Below are 17882 nucleotides of genomic sequence, written 5' to 3'. Positions count from 1 at the left end.
TTTCATTTCCTGTCTTTGTGCAAGCTGTCTCCTCTGCCTGGAATGTTCTCTTTCCTTATTTCCATCTCCCCAAACCACTCACTCCTTTCAGAGCTTTGAAAGGGCTTCCTTGATTACGGTGTCAAAGATTGCCTTTGGTTAATTTTGTTTCCTCGTCTCTGCACATATTGCTTTCCTCCTGTAGAATGAAAACTCCTCAATAGTTAGAGTCTTTGCAGACTCAGGACCTAACATAGGGCCTGGCACACAATTCACTAATAAACTCTTTTGGATTAAATTATCTTTATTTGGATTGACTTTAACTGAATTAAGGAGGGAAGAGATCAGTAGGGGTGGACTAGAAAAGGAGGAGGAGAGACTTCTTTCTTCATGAAGGAGGAGACACTTGAGCTGAAGAGAAGGAATAAACGTCTCTTCAGGAAGGAATAAATCTGAAATAAGTCTGGCAGCAAGAGGAAGCCGGCTTTAGGAAGTGAAGGAACATAAGACAGGGAAGGATAATTGGGGTCAGATTAAAGATGGCCTTGGATAGCAGTTTGAGTAGTTTAGACTTTATGCTGTAAATAAAGGGAAGTCATCGGCCATAGAATAGTGATGGTGGAGGGGTCAGGATGCTTGGGTTCAGGCAGAGTTGGGAATAAAGATTGTGGGGTTCTTGCCAGCAGGGAGAGAATACATTTTTTAAAAAACTAAACATCAAAGAAAACTCTCCAGAAAGAGAATGGTTATCCTTAGGGAACTCCACTGAACTGAGGCTAAACCATATGGATCCTGGAAACCCCATAGGCTGCTGAGCAGCTTTAGTACCATGTTCCCTTGGATTTACCCCCAATCTTTCCACTCTCTCCCCTCCTCTAGTCCTATGCCCTGGCCAATGGTGCATTCATATGGCCTCTTGTTTCACTTACTGTATTAGAGAACAGGGTAAGGGAAGGAATCCATCTAAAGTCTTATCAGTTCTTGTAGAAACCCATAATCTTCCTCTTCTTCTAGGGGGTGGAGAATAATGGCAGAATGATAGAGAATAAAGATGGGCTTTGTGTATCACAAGACAGCAGAACCTCGTCTTCTTTCCCATAATATTTCATCCTTCTTTAAATCCGAGGTTCTGAGCTTGGATTCTGAGCTGATGTTCTGAGTGGCTTATTTATTTTTAAGAGTTGGATAACTTTCAGTATAATTGCCTTCCTTTGTAATCCCATCTATTATATTTCATATGTTTATAAACGTTGTCTGGGAACGAATCCACAGTTTTCACCAGCTTCCCCCAAGAGTCCAGGACACACAAAAGATGATGATTCTGAGACAGGTTCTGCTGGCTGATCTTGTGCCAATCAACTGTGACCTTCGAGGAGGATCACAGGCTGGGGGCAAACACTTGCATCGGATTCACTGAAGGTGCCTGATTTATCATTCCTAAAATTCTAATGAAAATATGTCCACCCATTTATTGTTGTTCAGTCATCTTGGTCGGGTTCACCCTTTGTGACCCCATTTGGGTTTTTCTTGGCAAAGAGAGTGGAGTGGTTTGCCATTTCCTTTTCCAGCTCATTTTACAGAAGAGGAATCTGAGGGAAATAGGACTAAGTGACTTGGCCAGAGTCACCCAGCTAGTAAGTGTCTGAGACTAGATTTGAACGCAGGTGTGTATTCATGTATACTTATCTTTTGATAACTACATTTCAATATAATTGGGTTTTTTATAATCCTATGTAGCTTAATTTATGCATTTAAAAATTAGGGGAAAGTGTATATAAGATTGCTAAGGAAATATGGATAAGAATCCTGGTAAAAACACAAAGTATTGCCCCCTCTGGTGTTAAGAACTATATATAACATTTGAGAGGGATGAGTTTTAATGGAGCATACATACCTGGGACTTTCTTCCTCTTTCTTTTCTTTTCCTCCCTCCTTCCTTTCTTCTGTTTCTCTTTCCTTCCTCTCTCCCTCCCTCCCTCCCTCCCTCCCTCTCTCCCCTCTCTCCCTCCTTCCTTCCCTCTTTTCTCCTCCTCCTTTCTCTCTCTCTCTCTCCCTTCCTTCCTTCCTTCCTTCCTTCCTTCCTTCCTTCCTTCCTTCCTTCCTTCCTTCCTTCCTTCCTTCCTTCCTTCCTTCCTTCCTTCCTTCCTTCCTTCCTTTAAAGTACCTGGAATATTTTTTTGAAACTGTCTCCCTATTTCAATCAGGCTGTATGTGCCACAGTCACTTATGGATCTCATCCATGGCTGGAACCAATTCTACCCAACCAGCAGGCTGATAGTTAACTTTTCAGTGTGGATGTCTACAATCACTGCACATCAGGGCTTGGTTTATTGTTTTGTTGATTGCCCAGATTTCAGAAACTGAAGTAATACAACAGATTAAACTTAAAAATGTGTATGTGTGCATTTCTTCACTGATCCAAGCATGTTTGAGTAAAGGCTAAGAATTCTTAAAGCAGGGAAAGATGGGAAATTAGGACATACTATCAGTCTATAGGATTGCTTCTGGAGAGCAATTTGGAACTATTCCCTAAGTGCTACAAAATTGTGCCTACCCTTTAATCCAGAAGCATCTCTGCTGAGTCTCTATCTCAGAGAGCATAAAAGAGGGAAATGGACCCACATGTGCAAAAATGTTTGTAGCAGCCCTTTTTGTAGTGGCAAGGGACTGGAAATTGAGTGGATGTCTATCTGTGGGAGAATGGCTGAGTAAGTTATGGCATATGAATGTTATAGAATATTATTGTTCTATAAAAATATGATAAGCAGATTGATTTCAGTAAAGTCAGGGAAAATTTACAAGAACTGATGCTGAGTAAAATGAGCAGAGCCAAAAGAACACTACACAGCAACAACATGAGTTGTTGGCACTGTAAAAGTGTTTTTCTTCATGCTGATTTTTTGGGTTTTGCTTCTTATGAGCATTATGAGACAAAGTGATCAAGTATTCCAGTAAATTTTGTGTATTATCTTTGAGATACTGACTTCACTGTGCCTTTATTTGTTCATCAAGGAGAACGTAGGTATTGCAATTTCCTTATACTTTCCAGTTTAATTTATAATCAGACAATTATTAACATGGCTAATTTTCCTAGCATCATATCAAACACTTTGGATACAGAGATTTCACATTGAGATCACCATCAATTAATGTTTGGAGATAATCTAGCAGTCATTACTTCATTTGAGCCTCACAATACTCCCAGTCCAGTGTCACAATTGATCCACCTGGAGCTTGAAGACTGCCTTGCTCTATTTCCTTTCACCCTTCCTTGAGCTCCCCTGAAGCTTACCATATTGGTGTTGATCTTGGTGTAATAACCCAATGGGCTTAGCCCAGTACAGCTTAGAACTCTCCATGGACCAATCTCAGCCATCTTGGAAACAGATTACAGGTGTTCCCCCATGCCAGGAGTCCCTAGCTCTTACTGATGACTAAGGTCAGGGTGATGTTCATGTGCCATCTGACTTGCACCAGATTGGGGGAACTGTGACGTGAGAGTACAAATCACAGTGGATGCACTATCATGAAGAAGAAAAGTTCATTTTCTAAAGCTCAGAAGGAAGTGAGACTGTCCAACAATGGTAATAAAGATACAACAAAAAGGGATTTTTTAAAATTTGAAAATAAGAGAATAATCCAAGAAAATATGAGGGCTACTCACTGTGGATTGGATAATGCAACTACTCAGTTCTTATTTTGTTTCTATTTTCTTATTTCTCATTTCTCAAATGAAGGAGAGAACATAGAACTAATGATTTTTTATCTTGATCCCACTTTCTCTGCCAATAGGAATGATCTTTACATTAGGGAGAATAGACCACAAATGATTACTAGTTAATTGAAAGCCTATAGAAATATTAAGCAAGCACCTAGTAGTCCTTCACTAACTCTGTAGGGACTGAAATTTGCTATTTCAGTTTGCAATGAATCAACAATGAAAGATGGGTAGAATGAGTGAGGAGCAGTTGGAATAGAGGTTGGAAAATGTTTTGATTTTTTAAATAGGACACAAAGTCTTAAAATTTTATGTTTATTATTATTTATTATAAAAATTTGTTTATGTACATTTTTGTTTACTAAAATTTGTTTAAATTATTATGTTTATTAATATCACAATAATTGGTAATATTCAATTCCTGGCAAATTTTTAGACCATATTATTAAAAGGATAATTACTGAACTTCTAGAAATGAATCCAGAGTCACAAAAGCCTACATAGCTTCATCAAGAACTGAAAATTCCAGATTTACCTTGTTTCTTTCTTTTTTTTTTTTCTTAGTCTGTCAATATACTATTAGATCAGGAGAATGCCATAGACATAGTCAGGCTGAATTTCAAGCAAGGCATTTGCCGAGTCTGTTAAGCCACTATTGAGTACTATAAGCCAGGATGTTCAGTGGTCAAGGGGTAAGTGGATTCAGAACTAGTTCAATGGTCATTAAGGGATCTTGTGGGAGGTCTCTAGTTAAGTGCCCCAGAGATCTATACTTGGTTTTGTGCTGTTTAAGATTTTCATCAATGGCTTAATAAAAGGTATATAAATCATGTCCATCAGATGGAGAAACTGTGTCTGTGACATAATTCAAAATCTAGACCTTCCTATCGATGAACATTCTTCCTATTGGATCACCATCTCTTCAGGAATTCTCAGTCGACCTCTGGATCCCTAAAGCCCATAAACAGATGTTAGCTTGGCCAGTCCAACTGAGGCTATGTGAGTGGAGAGTTCTTGCAATCCTTATCACTTGTTCTATTTCCCAAGGAATGCCCTGTATCCCATAACCCTCTGTGCTGCATTGGTATCGTGTGTGTGTGGTGTGTGTTGTTATATGAGTTTTAGTTGTGAGTGTGTTGTTATATACTGTTTTAGATTTCAGTTTAGTCTATTTTGGGGAGGAGTGATAAGCAAAATAAAATTCCATTCATTCATTCGTGTGTGCATGCATAAATCCAGTCTTTAATAACCACCTATTTTGTGTTCAATTCCATTTTAGAGATAGCGGAGGAAAAAAATAAATGATTCCTGGTTCCAGAGAAAGACCAGTTGACTTGAAGTGAGAAGGTCTGTGTTCAAATCTCTGCTCTGCCACATACTCCCTGTATGACAAAGGCCAAGTCACTTTGTTGCCTCGGTTTCCTGATTTGTAAAATGGAGGTATTGGACTAGCTGACCTCCATGGCCCCTTCCAACTAAAAATCTATGGTACTGTGATCTTAAGGAGGCTGGGAAGACAGGGCACACCCAAGAGTGGGATTTGATAACAAAATGTGGAGGGAAGATGAAAAACTAATGGATTATAATTGGATAAAGAGATTTCAGATCTCCTGAACATGAAGGTGATATATTAATGGGCTATGGGAAAATCTATGAACTTTTGTTGACTAACTGGAAAATCATCTTTGATCACCCTGTTAATGAATCCCTCAGGACACCATAAAGGTTACTCCTGTTTTAGATAGAAGAGTTTTAGAGACAGATATGACCTTGTGGACTTTGAAAGTCAGGGTGATGAGCCACTAGAAGCTCAGGAGCTAGATGCTGGTTGGGTTTTATGGAAAGCCTAGAGAGTGAGTAATCCAGTCTTCAGTGACCCATTTGATTAATCATAATCAAAGGGAGCCAAGAGTGAATTACAGATACTCATTTTTGAAAACAAACTTGCTGGTGTGAATGCTATACAGTAAGCCTACTCATCTCAGGATCGAGGTTTTAGAAGGCAGAGGGGAAATGCTATATTGCTGTTCTTAATTTATCTTTGACATAAAAACTAAGTGATATCAGTTAGTTAAATGGAATTGAGATGATCCTCACTAGCAGTTTTGAATGGCAAGAGCTAACAGCAGGAGAAAATCACCCCTGACTCCTCCGGGGTACTTCTAGAACTCTGAAGGGCACATGGAGCCTTGGACTGAGATCTGAGACTTATCTGTTGAACGGGTGGTTGGGATAAAGGTCTTTGGAGCCTATAAAAGCTCTAAGACAAACAAAAATGCAAAAGAATCCTCTGTCCTGGGTGGTCCCTTTCAGCTTTCTATGATCCAGGGTCCCTTGATGGTGGAGTGAGGGTTGAAGAAGCAGACAGTGCAAAGAATCACGTAATTTTGAGACAGTCTTTTCCACCATCTATCTGCGAAACTGGCATTGTGAACATTATCATCTCCATTTAACAGATGGAGAAAGTGAGGCTCAGAGAAGCGCTTTATCAAGATCATACTGCGAGTGAATGTCTGGGCTGTTTAAAATGTGAGATCTCTGCTTTACAGCCAATAAATCACATCCTGAGGGAAGGACTGAAATACAGCCACGGTGATGTTCCCAAACTAAATGAAACCAGAAGACAAAGGGAAAGGATGGTTTATAGGTTCTCCCTGCAGAAATAGATGAAGAGGCTGATGGAGTTAATTTCATCCTGTGCCCAAAGGATGGGAGAAGCATTATTTCATGGGATACGTGGTTATTTGCTCCTGCAGCGCTCAATGATGAGCATGAGCAAAACATCCCAATAAAGATAATTGCAGTTTATGTGCTAACATCTGTTGCAGAGAATGGAGCGAATTTAGGGAGAAGGAGAGGGGAGGAGAGGAGAAAAAAGGCCAGAAAAGGAGGAAGGAGGGGAGATGCATTCAGACAGATCAGCAGAACAAGGGAAATGGGACTTCTGCAATTCTTCCCTTGGTTTCCTAGGGTGTTGTCCAGGAAACTGTCCTCTGCTTATCCCACTACTTAGTTCCTGTTCCTTCCCCCTGCCATGCAGAACCACAGGTTCAAACCCGGTCCCTTGTAGCCATCACAGCCATAAGGGCAAGCCTATTCCTCTAAGCGCTCATTGGAATCATGTTAATAATAATAATAACAGAAATGACAATAGCTAGCATTAATAGAATGATCAAATATAGTGATAATATGTGATATAGTGATATTGCCAAGTGCACCACGTATATTATCTCCTCTTGATCTTCATAACAACCATATGGTTTGTTGTAGCGGTCATGGCAGTTGCTATTCTTGAGCTCTTTCAGTTGAGTCTTCGTGACCCCCTTTGGGATTTTCTTGGTAAAGATACTAGAGTGGTTTACCATTTCCTTCTTTAGCTCATTTTACAGATGAAAAAACTGAGGTAGCAGGGTTAAGTCCAATTCTTCCTGACCCCATTTGGGATTTTTTTTTTGCCATTTTCTTCTTCAGTTCATTTTACAGGTAATATAATGAGACTGAGAGGTTAAATGACTTTCTATAAGGCAACAGGGTTAAGTCCAACTCTTCATGACCCCATTTGGGATTTTCTTGGCAAAGATAATGAAGTGGTTTGCCATTTCCTTATTTAGCCATTTTACAGATGAGGAAATTGAGGCAACAGGATTAATATAAAGAGATTCTATACTTTTAAAAATATTCAACTCTTTTTTTAGACAAGGGGTTCTTCTTTGTATCATGGACCAATTTGTTGGTCTGGTGAAGCCCATGGACCCCTCCCAGAATAATATTTTATGTAGCTAAAATAAGTACATAGTTACCATAAAGCAAATTAATTTTAGTGAAAGAAAGATGTGAGGGGTTTTTGTCTTCCAACTTAAGAACCCTGCCATAGACTGCCTTTTGGCTTCAGAGGGAAAGATAACCAAGGCTCAAATGCAAACCTTTGCAAAAACAAAACAAAACAAAACCCTCTCCTTGTTAGAGGAAATAAATTGTCCTATGTTCTCTCCAATCCAGAAGCCAGAAGAACAATCTTTCCTCAGGTTCTTAACAATTCCATGAAGTCTCTGTGCCTACAAGAGAGGTGGAATTGATGAGAACTTGGGGGAAGGACAATAAATAGATAAAAATGGACCAGATTTGCCAACATTTCTACAACCATTTATTTTCCTCATGTGGACCCACCACAGTAGACCTCAACACCTCTGCCCTTAATGTGCTCTATATGTAAATAGAAATCAGATTTAGGAATAAGACATGCGAGAAAAGCAGTGGGACTGCTCTAAATACACTCTATAGGAATCTCTGCTGGATTTTATTTTGTTTCCCAATATATCACATGGAGAAAAAGATATAAGGAACCCAATAAAACCATCTTGGTGATTTTCAGTGTCCAAAAATAACAAATCACTCTGTAAGCAACTTGATGATGAGTCTCCCCACAACCTTAGCTAGGCTGATGCTTAGAAAACTTAAAGCTTTTCCAGTTTGGGAGGGGCTGCAAGAGTTTATGTTCTTTGGGCATACTCTTTGGGAAACCAGGGTCACCTCTAAGCCAAGATGGAGCATCCAAACAGGGCATAAATATAAAAGCAGCATAAAGGAACCCCAAAGATATTTCAGAAGGCAGTAAATGGGTGGAGCAGACCAATCAGAAGAGGGAAAGGTTAATCTCCTGAAGTCTTCATGGAAGAAATGGGACTTGAAGTCAGGTGAAGATGGATTCATTGGTATTCTAAACAGTCAAGCTTTATTGGGAGAGGATTGTGTCAGGTTAGTTAAGGGAGGTTGGAGAGTGGGATGGGATACTGCTGACAAGGAGGAGGGAAGTTTCAAACCTGTTTCCAAAACTGATCTTGGCTTTATTAACTTTGCACTTAAGAAAAAGTCAGGTTTCTTTCTCTGTTAATTGATTACCTAGCTAATAAATCAATATTGATAAAATGTATTTGTTGTTGTTGAGCTGTGTCCGACTCTTTTTGATCCCACTTGGCATTTTCCTGGCAATGATACTGCAGCTGTTTGCCATTTCCATCTCCAGCTCATTTTATAGATCAGAAAAGTGAGTCAAATGGAGTTTACTACCTTGCCCAGGGTCACACAGCTAGGAAAGGTTTGAGCTGGATTTGGCATCTGGTCTCCCTCATGCCAGGCCTGGCACTTTATCCACTGCACCACCTAGCTTTCCCAATAAAATATCTATTCTTAGCTTTAAAATGGGGGAACGGTTGGGCAAGAAAAAGATTTCCTTAGTGATATTAGATATATCCCTCTTTTCTCATTGGGCCTTGGTGTCTTCCTTTATAAAAATGAAAGGATTTAATAGTGTACTTAGAAAACCTAATAAATTAGGAAGAAACTGGAGAAAATTACTTCAGTAAAGAACAAAATAGAACCATAGAAATTATCATTATATAGTACTATAAAATCAATAAATGTTAGAAGGAAAAATTCCATTCAGTATAACTAAAAATAATAAAATAACTGGGAATTAACCTTAACAAGACACACTCAGGTGTTATATAGTTATAAGTATAAAACAAAAATAAAAGAAGCTTTAAGTCATTGGAGAGATTTGTTGTTCATGGCTAGGTGGCATCAATATAATATGTTAATATATTACCTAAAATAACTTGGGAGATATCAACTAAACTACTAAATAGTTATTATATAGAACTAAATAAGATTAGAGCTTGATAAGATTTGCTTGAAGGAACAAAGAACAAAGGCTCTAGAATCTCTAGGAAATTAATTTTAAAAAGCAGGATTAAGGGGCAGTTAAGTGGCGCAGTAGATAGAGCACCAACCCTGAAGAAAGGAGGACCTGAGTTCAAATCTGACCTCAGATACATAAACATTTCCTAGCTGTGTGACCCTGAGCAAGTCACTTAGCCCCAGTTGCCTCAGGAAAAAAAAAAAAGGGAGGTATGGCATTATTGGATTACAAACTATATTTTAACATGATACCACTTAAAAAATAAACAAGAAGGTTGATAAAAGAGACTAGGATGGCAAGTCCCCAAAGTAATTAAATAAAATAGGCCAATATTTGTTAAACTCAAGAGCCTAGACTTCTTGATAAGGACCCTCTATTTCTCAAGAACTGGAAAAGGCAAAGGCAATTTGACAGAAATCAGATTTAGCCCAAATGTGTATATCATATGGCACAAGATACTGAAGATGAATATGTAACCTACACATAAGAAAATCCCTTATCAGTAAAAAAAAAATAATTAAAGAATAGAAGGAATTGCCTTTAATGACTGACTGGGGGAAAGTACAACTATACAGTGTCAATAAAATCATTCAAAAGTCAAACAATAGATGGTAAAACTTGTGAAATACAAAAGTGGAAAACTTTGATGATATAAAATTAAAGTTTTTGCTCAAACAAAATCAATGTACCTAAAATAAGAATAGAAACTGTCAAACAGGAGCACCTATGAGGGGAGTTTGAAAATCAAGATATATAGGAAATAGGCACAAATATATGATGAAGATTTATTATGGAACAGATAAATGATCAAAAGATTTCAAAAGAAGAATTGGAAATTATCCACCACCATAATAAAGTTTACTCCAAATCATTAGTCATAAGGTACACATTATTGTGAATTTTATTTACATACCCATCAAATCAAAGGTAATAAAAGATAGAAAAAGTAGATATTAGAAAAGCCATGGGAAGGTACAAGTGTTAACACATTGGTGGAGATATGTATCTCTCTCTCTGTGTCTGTCTCTCTCTCTTTCTCTCTTTGTATCATACTATTAATTTCAATGTTTAATCCTGATCTTGGAGAACTGAGATGGGAGGTAAGGATTATGTCTTTTAGATGGGAGGTAAGAATTCTAAAGAATAGGGTATGTGCTATTAAACTCAGTAATTGGTTTGTTTAGATGCATGTGTGTGTGTGTGTGTGTGTGTGTGTGTGTGTGTGTGTGTGCGAGAGAGAGAGAGAGAGAGAGAGAGAGAGAGAGAGAGAGAGAGAGAGAGAGAGAGAGAGAGAGAGAGAGAGAATGAATAGTTTACTTGGGATTAATAAAAAATTATTTTGGCCTAAAAACTAAACTCAATAATAAAACTTTTAAAAATTCTATTAAAAATAAAACTAGAGGATTAATCTAAGTAAGCCCAAGGTCCCTTTCTACTGCTAATATTCTATGTTCTTTGTTCGAATACTCTAGGTCTCTTCCAGCTTTAACATCCTATGATTCCTTTTGTTCCCTTTTGAAAGGGACCTTATCCAATTCATGCCTTACCTTCACACCAAGTGTGATCTCAGCATTCTATATACAATTACACAGACATCTGTTCTTTGTGCTCACTGGGACCTCCAGGTCCTTAGAGATAGTAACAGTTGGGTATGAAGAAGAAAGCAAATGAGAGTTATCAACATGACTGGTATAAGGAATTAGTGGTGGTAACACCTGTTTGATTTTCTCTCCCAACCTCTCTCCCAAAACAAAACAAAACCCTAAAACAAATTCTTTGATGGGCAGTAATGAACTTCTCTATCCTTTATCTGGTCCTCAGGCTAGAGTCTTGTCTTCTCGCAGACGCTCACTCTCTTGCAGCTCCCTTTCCTTGCTAGATCTTCAGAAGATCTGGGGTTTAGTTCAAATTTGGTTATGAACTTGCTCTGTGATTCTTACTCTGTGACTCTGAAGTCAGGAGGATCTGAATTCAGATTCTGTCTCCATCACCTAGTAGCTGTGTGACCCTGGGCAAATCACTTAACCCTGTGTGCCTCAATTTCCTCATCTGTAAAATAAGCTGGAGAAGAAAGTGGCCAATCCCTCCAGTATCTTTGTTAAGAAAACCCCAATGGGGTCACGAAGAATTAGACACAACTGAAGAAGTTATGAGGTGCATATCACTATATCTACACAAACATTAAAAAGTCATTTGACTATATGAGGATCAACACTGGTTGATTGAAATCAGATGTTAAAACAGATCTTTGATATCACCTGGACCACCTGCCCCTTGTCAGGAGAAAAGGAAGGGATTATCCAACTTCACACCCAATCCCAAGAGCCCAATATGGACCTTTAGAAAGCCAGGCATTATGAAGAATGAGTATAAACAAAATTATCATGAATCAGCCTTCCCTTCCTGGAAGGTCAAGCCCAGGCATTTTAGTCTGGCATTCAAGGCCGTCCACAAAATTATTCATTCCTTGTTTTCCATCCTATTGCTTCTAGACCTGGGACTCAAAGAATGTTGGAGCTGGATGACTTTGGAAAGTGACTGGTCCAAATCTTTCTTATACCAGAGCCCAGAATTCTTTCCTTACACTATTGGGCCAGAGCTTTTCCTTACTATTAGGTCAAAGAGTCCTGACATTGTCCCCAGGAACCCCTCGCCCATACCCTCATGGGTCCTTCTTATCTCTGGGGTCCCTCTCTTGGATCCCTTTCTGAGTGTTCCAGGAACTCCAGCTACTTCCTGTGCTATGCTTGAACCACAGGGACCTAGGGGATTGGGAGGAGGAAGGACCATGCTGAATTTTAGGGGAAAACTGGGCAAACTTTCCTGTGGCCTTGAGCTAGGATTTGTTTTGTTCTGTTAATTTAGTCACATCTGTCTGACCCACTTTGGGGTTTTTCTTGATTAAGATACTAAAGTGGTCGCCATTTTCTTCTCCAGCTCATTTTACGGATGAGAAAACTGAGGCAAAGTGTGAAGTAACTTGCCTCTGGTCACATAGCTAGTAAAGTGTCTGAGATCAAATTTGAACTTACGCAGATGAGTCTTCCTGACTACAAGCTCAGCGCTCTAACCAGTGAGAAACCTAGTTGTCCTAAATCTTACTAGTTATGTGATTCAGGGCAAATCACTTAAAATATCTCTGAGTCTCAAGTAATTTCTTAAAAATCTGGGCAGAGAGGAGGGAGTTTCCATGCTGGGAGTTCTTTACAAGGATCAAATCACAGATTTTTGTATGTCGTGTTTCATCTCTCTGAGAATAGCATCTGAGAGGATTCCTTCCTAGATTTGGGGGGATTCGGCTTTGAGAGGAACTGTAGGCATCTCAGTTTGCTCTGTAAAGGGTCCCATTGCTACTCATTTCCCCACAAGGAGTTGAAGGGCTTCTTACCCGCTGCTTCCAGGAACTTGATAGACTTTTTGGGGTTGTTATTATTATTCTCCATGGTGTTGTGTAAACAGCAACAAAATCCCCTCATCTTCCAGACAGAGGTTGCAGCTGGAGTCCCCACCCCCGAATCCCATCAGCATCAGTCCAGATTTATGACCACTCCCTCCTCTCCCACAGCTGCATGGCTTGTCACATCCACTTGTATTACCAGACCAAGAGGCGGGTGTGACTCAGTTCCTCAGCATGAAGTGACCCCATTCCAAATCCTAAGCCCTCGATCTGCTCCACAGATGTTCTCCAGGATTCACAGAAGAGTTCTGAGGGGGGCCGAGAGCAAGGGAAAGCAATGAATCATCCCTTAGATTAGCTTAAATTATTTTTCAAAGAGCATATGCAACATAGAAATGGCTTGGACTCTAACTCTCCGGAGAGATGGCATGAGATTCTTATAATAAGAACCAACATTTACACAGAACTTGAAAGTTTGGAAGGCATTTTATATCTCTGATTTCATTTGAGCCCCAAAAGGGCTGTGTGAGATAGATAGTACAGCTGTAATTATTCCCATTCACAGAAGAGGAAACTGAGTTTCAGAGAGGTCAAGCAACTTGTCCAATCTCCAGATGGAGAAACTGAGGCAAGCAGAGATTTTTTTTTAAGTGATTTACCTAGGGTCACATGGCCAGAAAATATTTATGGTTGGATTTGAATTATTATCCATAAAATAGGAACGATGAGATTCAGACTGCCTTCCTCACAATATTGTTGTGAAGAGAGCATTTTCTGAATTGTAAAGTATTCTGAAGAGGAGGAAGAGTGAATGACTCAGTGCTTCCCATTTCCCACTTCTAGGGAAAACAATGGAAAGCACTCATCCGTCCAGCTAGGAGTTTGGGAGTCATCATTGCTGGACTCTGAGCCATTTCTGGGCAGAATCTTTGAAAAGCTACAGGAAAATCTCTCTAATGATGCAGCACAAGGAGACAAGCTGGCGAAGGGAGGGGTAATCCTCACAAAACTATTGCCATTTAAAAGATATTGAAAGGTGAGAGTGGAGAAGACCAGCTCCAGACCATACAGGGCAGAACCAAGACTAGAAGCCACGTGTCCTGACTCCTAGTTCAGAGGGTCTGTCTGTGGGTCTTACTCTCTGCCCAGACCTTCTCCCACCTCTGTAGATCAGCATATTATCTGTAAATAAGATGGCTCATCCACTGTAATACAGGTATGAGGGACGAGACTCAGAATTTGAACTCGGACCCACCTGCTTTCAGGTCTCATCCTCAATAGCACTTCCTTTCTCAGGATCCTTTCTGCTCTGCCCTCTCCCCCATTCGGTTCAGGAGCTATAGCTGCCAAAACAGACGTGAATGCACAGAAGAAAAAAGGAGGAAGTTGAGAAGGAAGCCCAGACAAGCGGGAAAGTTTTGAAAGTAATCACAGTTATAACATACTCAAATGTATATATTATATACTTGAGTGTCACATTTATTATATACTTAAAAATTTTTATAGATGTATTGATTTTACATTATCTAAATTTCTCCATGCTCTCCCTTACCCATCCCCCTGACAGAAAGACATTCTGTCCTAAAGATGTAAGAAACCAAATTGTGGTTCATCCTTCCTTCTCAAAGGAGACCAAGGATATCCCTAGGGTGATGACTTGAGTGTGAATTTAAGCGAGGCAGTCATCAGGCTTACCTTGCTCTCTCCTCCAGAATCATTCAAGTCCAGGGGCAAAATGAAGGCTGACAACTGGCAATGACCCCAAAAATCAGTGTATGAAAGGGAGATTCATCGTTTTATGCAATTTCTTACAAAAATCCTCTTTTTCTGGTGCTTAGTCAGACATTATAAATTATATAAATTTTATCAAATATTTATAAATGATATAAAACAATAACTCCCCCAAAGTCTGAAGCTAGGTTTGCTTTTTCTTTGCAAGTTTTTTTTTTGTTTTCATGAAATGCTTGAGCCTGTGAGGGTGATGTCTGGGTCAGAGTGAGGTGTGAGATGTGATAAGCAGAAGGAAGGATGGCAGAGGAGCAGATACATCCTTGGCTGCATTTCGGTGGGTTTTAAGGTGGTGAGCCATTGCCTGGAGCAGACTGCCTCACCTTGGGTTCCTCCTGAGCCTGCTGTCTTAGGAACAGATGCTCAGGCTACAGACTCCAGGAGCCTGGCTTGCTGGGATGGTTGCCTGGGAACGTTTTTTTTTTCATGAAGGCAAGGATGTCTGAACTTCATTCTAGGAAATATATTGGAGGAGACAAGAAAACAAGCGAGGAATGAGAATGTGAAGAAGCAAGGAGGGGACGGGAGCGTCGTATAAACTTTTTAGTGTTCTGGCTATCTGGAAAACTTGGTTAAGCTGAATGATTTATTCGTTCCCTGAAGGTTCAGGAGGGGAGAGGTTTTGTTTTACACCGTGACAAGCCTTTTCTGCCTTTCACAGGAGCTGCTACCCAGGACAGATAATAGAACCCTTCTATAACGTGGCTTATTATTATTATTTTACATAGATTTCTTAACTCTATGGTACCAAAGGAGAGTCCTGGACTCGGTCAGCCCAAGATTTGCATGTCAATTTTGCTGACCTACCACTTAACTCCTCAGATTCCCTTCTGTCAAAAGAGGAGGAGGGACAAAATTACTTCTAGGGTTTCTTCCCACTCTAAGGATCTGTGAATTTATATGGCAGCTATGTCAGAAACTGATAGTACCTTGTACATAGTAGGTGCTTAAGTAAAAATCTATTATTTGTCCTGTGCCATATCCTCCTCTCTAACCTCTGTTCTCAGCCAGTTTCCAAGAAGGGCCAATTCTACTTCTGCAATATCTCATATCCATCTGTCCAACTCCACTGACACGACTTTAATTCAGGGCCTCCTTCCCTATTTTAATAGTCTTCTAACTTGTTTCCTTTCCTTTTCCAAACTCATTCCTCATAAATCTTGGCTCAATATTTTCTCCAAGGCACAGTTTAAACAATGTCATTCTTGTGGGGGAAAAAAATCCCTCAATGCCTACCTCTCCTTGGCTTGGCATTCAATATTCTCCCCAATCGGCGTTCCAAAGGCGCTCCCCAACCTTATTTCCACATTATTTCTGTTGGCCAACATGATCATTTCAGAGATATTTTATCCACATATGGGAGTGATCTTCCCAGAACAGTACCTCCTGATACTGTAAGTGGCTGAAAATTGTCCAACTCCGGTAAGATTCCTTCCAGCTGGGAAACCCTGTGATTTGGGGTCATAAATCATAGATTCAGCGTTGGAAGGGGTCTTTGATGTTACCTAGTCCACTCACTTTATTTTACAGATAAGGAAACCGAGGCTTAGACATAGAAGATGATGTCTCAAGATCAGCGATATAGATAAGTAGCAGTCAGGATTAGAATCCAGAGCTTCTGTCTTCAAATCTATTATTCTTTCCACGGTAGAATGCAGTTCTTGGAACTGTTCCTAGACAGTTCCTAGGAGCTATCCAGGCGGGCTTCTTTATTATATAGAAGAGGAAAACAAGGTCTAAAGAGGAAAATAATAAACATTAATTTAGAGCTTTAAATTTTACAAGTCATTTACATATATGACATATATTAAACATGTTTTGTTCTTGAAATCCTATGAAATAGATGGTTATATTATCATCCCCACTTTATAGCTGGGGAAACTGAGGCTGATAGAGGTTAAGGGACTTCCCCAGAGTCGCAGAGCTGTTACATGTCCAAGACCAGATTATAAATTCTTCTTGACTCTGTCCAGACCTAGGCCTATTGTGCCACCTAGCTTCTCATTCAGGGAAGTAACTTGCCTACATCAGCATTAAAACCTGCCTAGCTCCTCACTACCATTTTTGGGTCTTCATATCAAGTTAAACCAAAAAAAAAAAAAAAAAAGGCATTTATTAAGCACCTATTGTGTGCCAGGCACCGTGCTAAGTATTGGGGATATAGAGGAAAGCAAAGACCGTCCTGCTGTCCAGGAGCTCACAGATTAATGGGGGAGAAAACAGCAACAATATGATAATAGTGCCTACTAGGTCCAACCCAATGCTTGGCACTCAGCATTAATATTTAATATTATTAATATTATCAATAGTAATTGATATTCTCTTATTTGAGCCTCAAAACAAGACTGGAAGGTCGGTGCTATCCTTTATTTTACAGTTGAGGAAACTGAGGCAGAATTAAGTGACTTGGTCCCGGTCGCCCTGCTAGTAACTCTCCGAGACTGGATCTGAGGAGCTCTGCCTCCAAGGGTCCCCCTCCAACCACCGAACCCCGTCGATGCTCCTCGCAGGTTGCCTGCCGGTGTGCAGACAAGATGGATGAAGGGCGGCTTGGAGATAATGGGGAGCGGGGAGGCGCTAGAATAAAGGGGGCCTTTATTGGTTGTCTCCTGCCGGATCCCTCTCTCCAGCCAGGAGAACACATCTCAGGGGAGGGGAGGCGCGCTGGGGCGGGGGAGGGGTGTGCAATGGACTTTTCCTTAACATCACAACTAAACACGGACCACAGGATTCCCTCTTCTCTGCCTTCGGGTCCCAAGAGAAACATTTCCTGTAGACATGGGACCTGTAGGAAGCCGGGCGGCACAGAGGACCGGGGAGAGCCTCTCATCAGGGAGGGAGAGCGCGAATGCCTGGGGCAGGGAGAAGGGCTCAGGGTGGCGGATCTCCTGGAACGGGACACGATGTGAGGAGGAAAGGGGGAGGGAGCAGGTCTGGAGGGCTTTGAATGTCAGACAGAATCTGTATTTGCTGCTGCAGGCAGTAGGGAGCCACGGGGGTTTATGGAGTAGGAGAGTGACAGAGTCAGACCTGCTCTTTCGGGGGTGGAGGGGAGAGACAGGCTGACCCATCCGAGACTAACGCACCGATGCGGGTGAAACTGATCTCAAGAAGGTGAAATTGACCGCAAGCGGGTGAAATCGAAGCAGCGGCGGTGAAATCGAAGCAGCGGCGGTGAAATGGACTATACTCTCTGCTTGGGTACCCTAGCCTTGCAGCCGAGAGCGCCGCCGCGCGGGAGCTGAAGCCCCTCCCACCGGCGGCAGCCCAGTGCCCATTGGTCGGCTCGGCGAGGAACTCTC

The 17882-nt window shown here is 40.6% G+C and overlaps 1 long non-coding RNA gene across 1 annotated transcript; it reads right to left on the bottom strand.

Annotated features, from left to right (window-relative positions):
- Positions 1 to 12401: 12401 nt before the first annotated feature.
- Positions 12402 to 17852, bottom strand: LOC116421976. The gene is made up of 4 exons (XR_004232574.1): positions 17667 to 17852; positions 15817 to 16316; positions 14048 to 14135; positions 12402 to 13100 (listed from the first exon to the last, which is right to left on the bottom strand). It is a non-coding gene; the product is annotated as an uncharacterized LOC116421976 (long non-coding RNA).
- Positions 17853 to 17882: the final 30 nt, after the last annotated feature.

The sequence above is a fragment of the Sarcophilus harrisii genome, chromosome 2, assembly GCF_902635505.1.
Source record: "Sarcophilus harrisii chromosome 2, mSarHar1.11, whole genome shotgun sequence".
Taxonomy (NCBI): Eukaryota; Metazoa; Chordata; class Mammalia; order Dasyuromorphia; family Dasyuridae; genus Sarcophilus; species Sarcophilus harrisii.
Note: the sequence above shows the minus strand (reverse complement) of the source record. Positions and strands in the feature narration are given on the sequence as shown.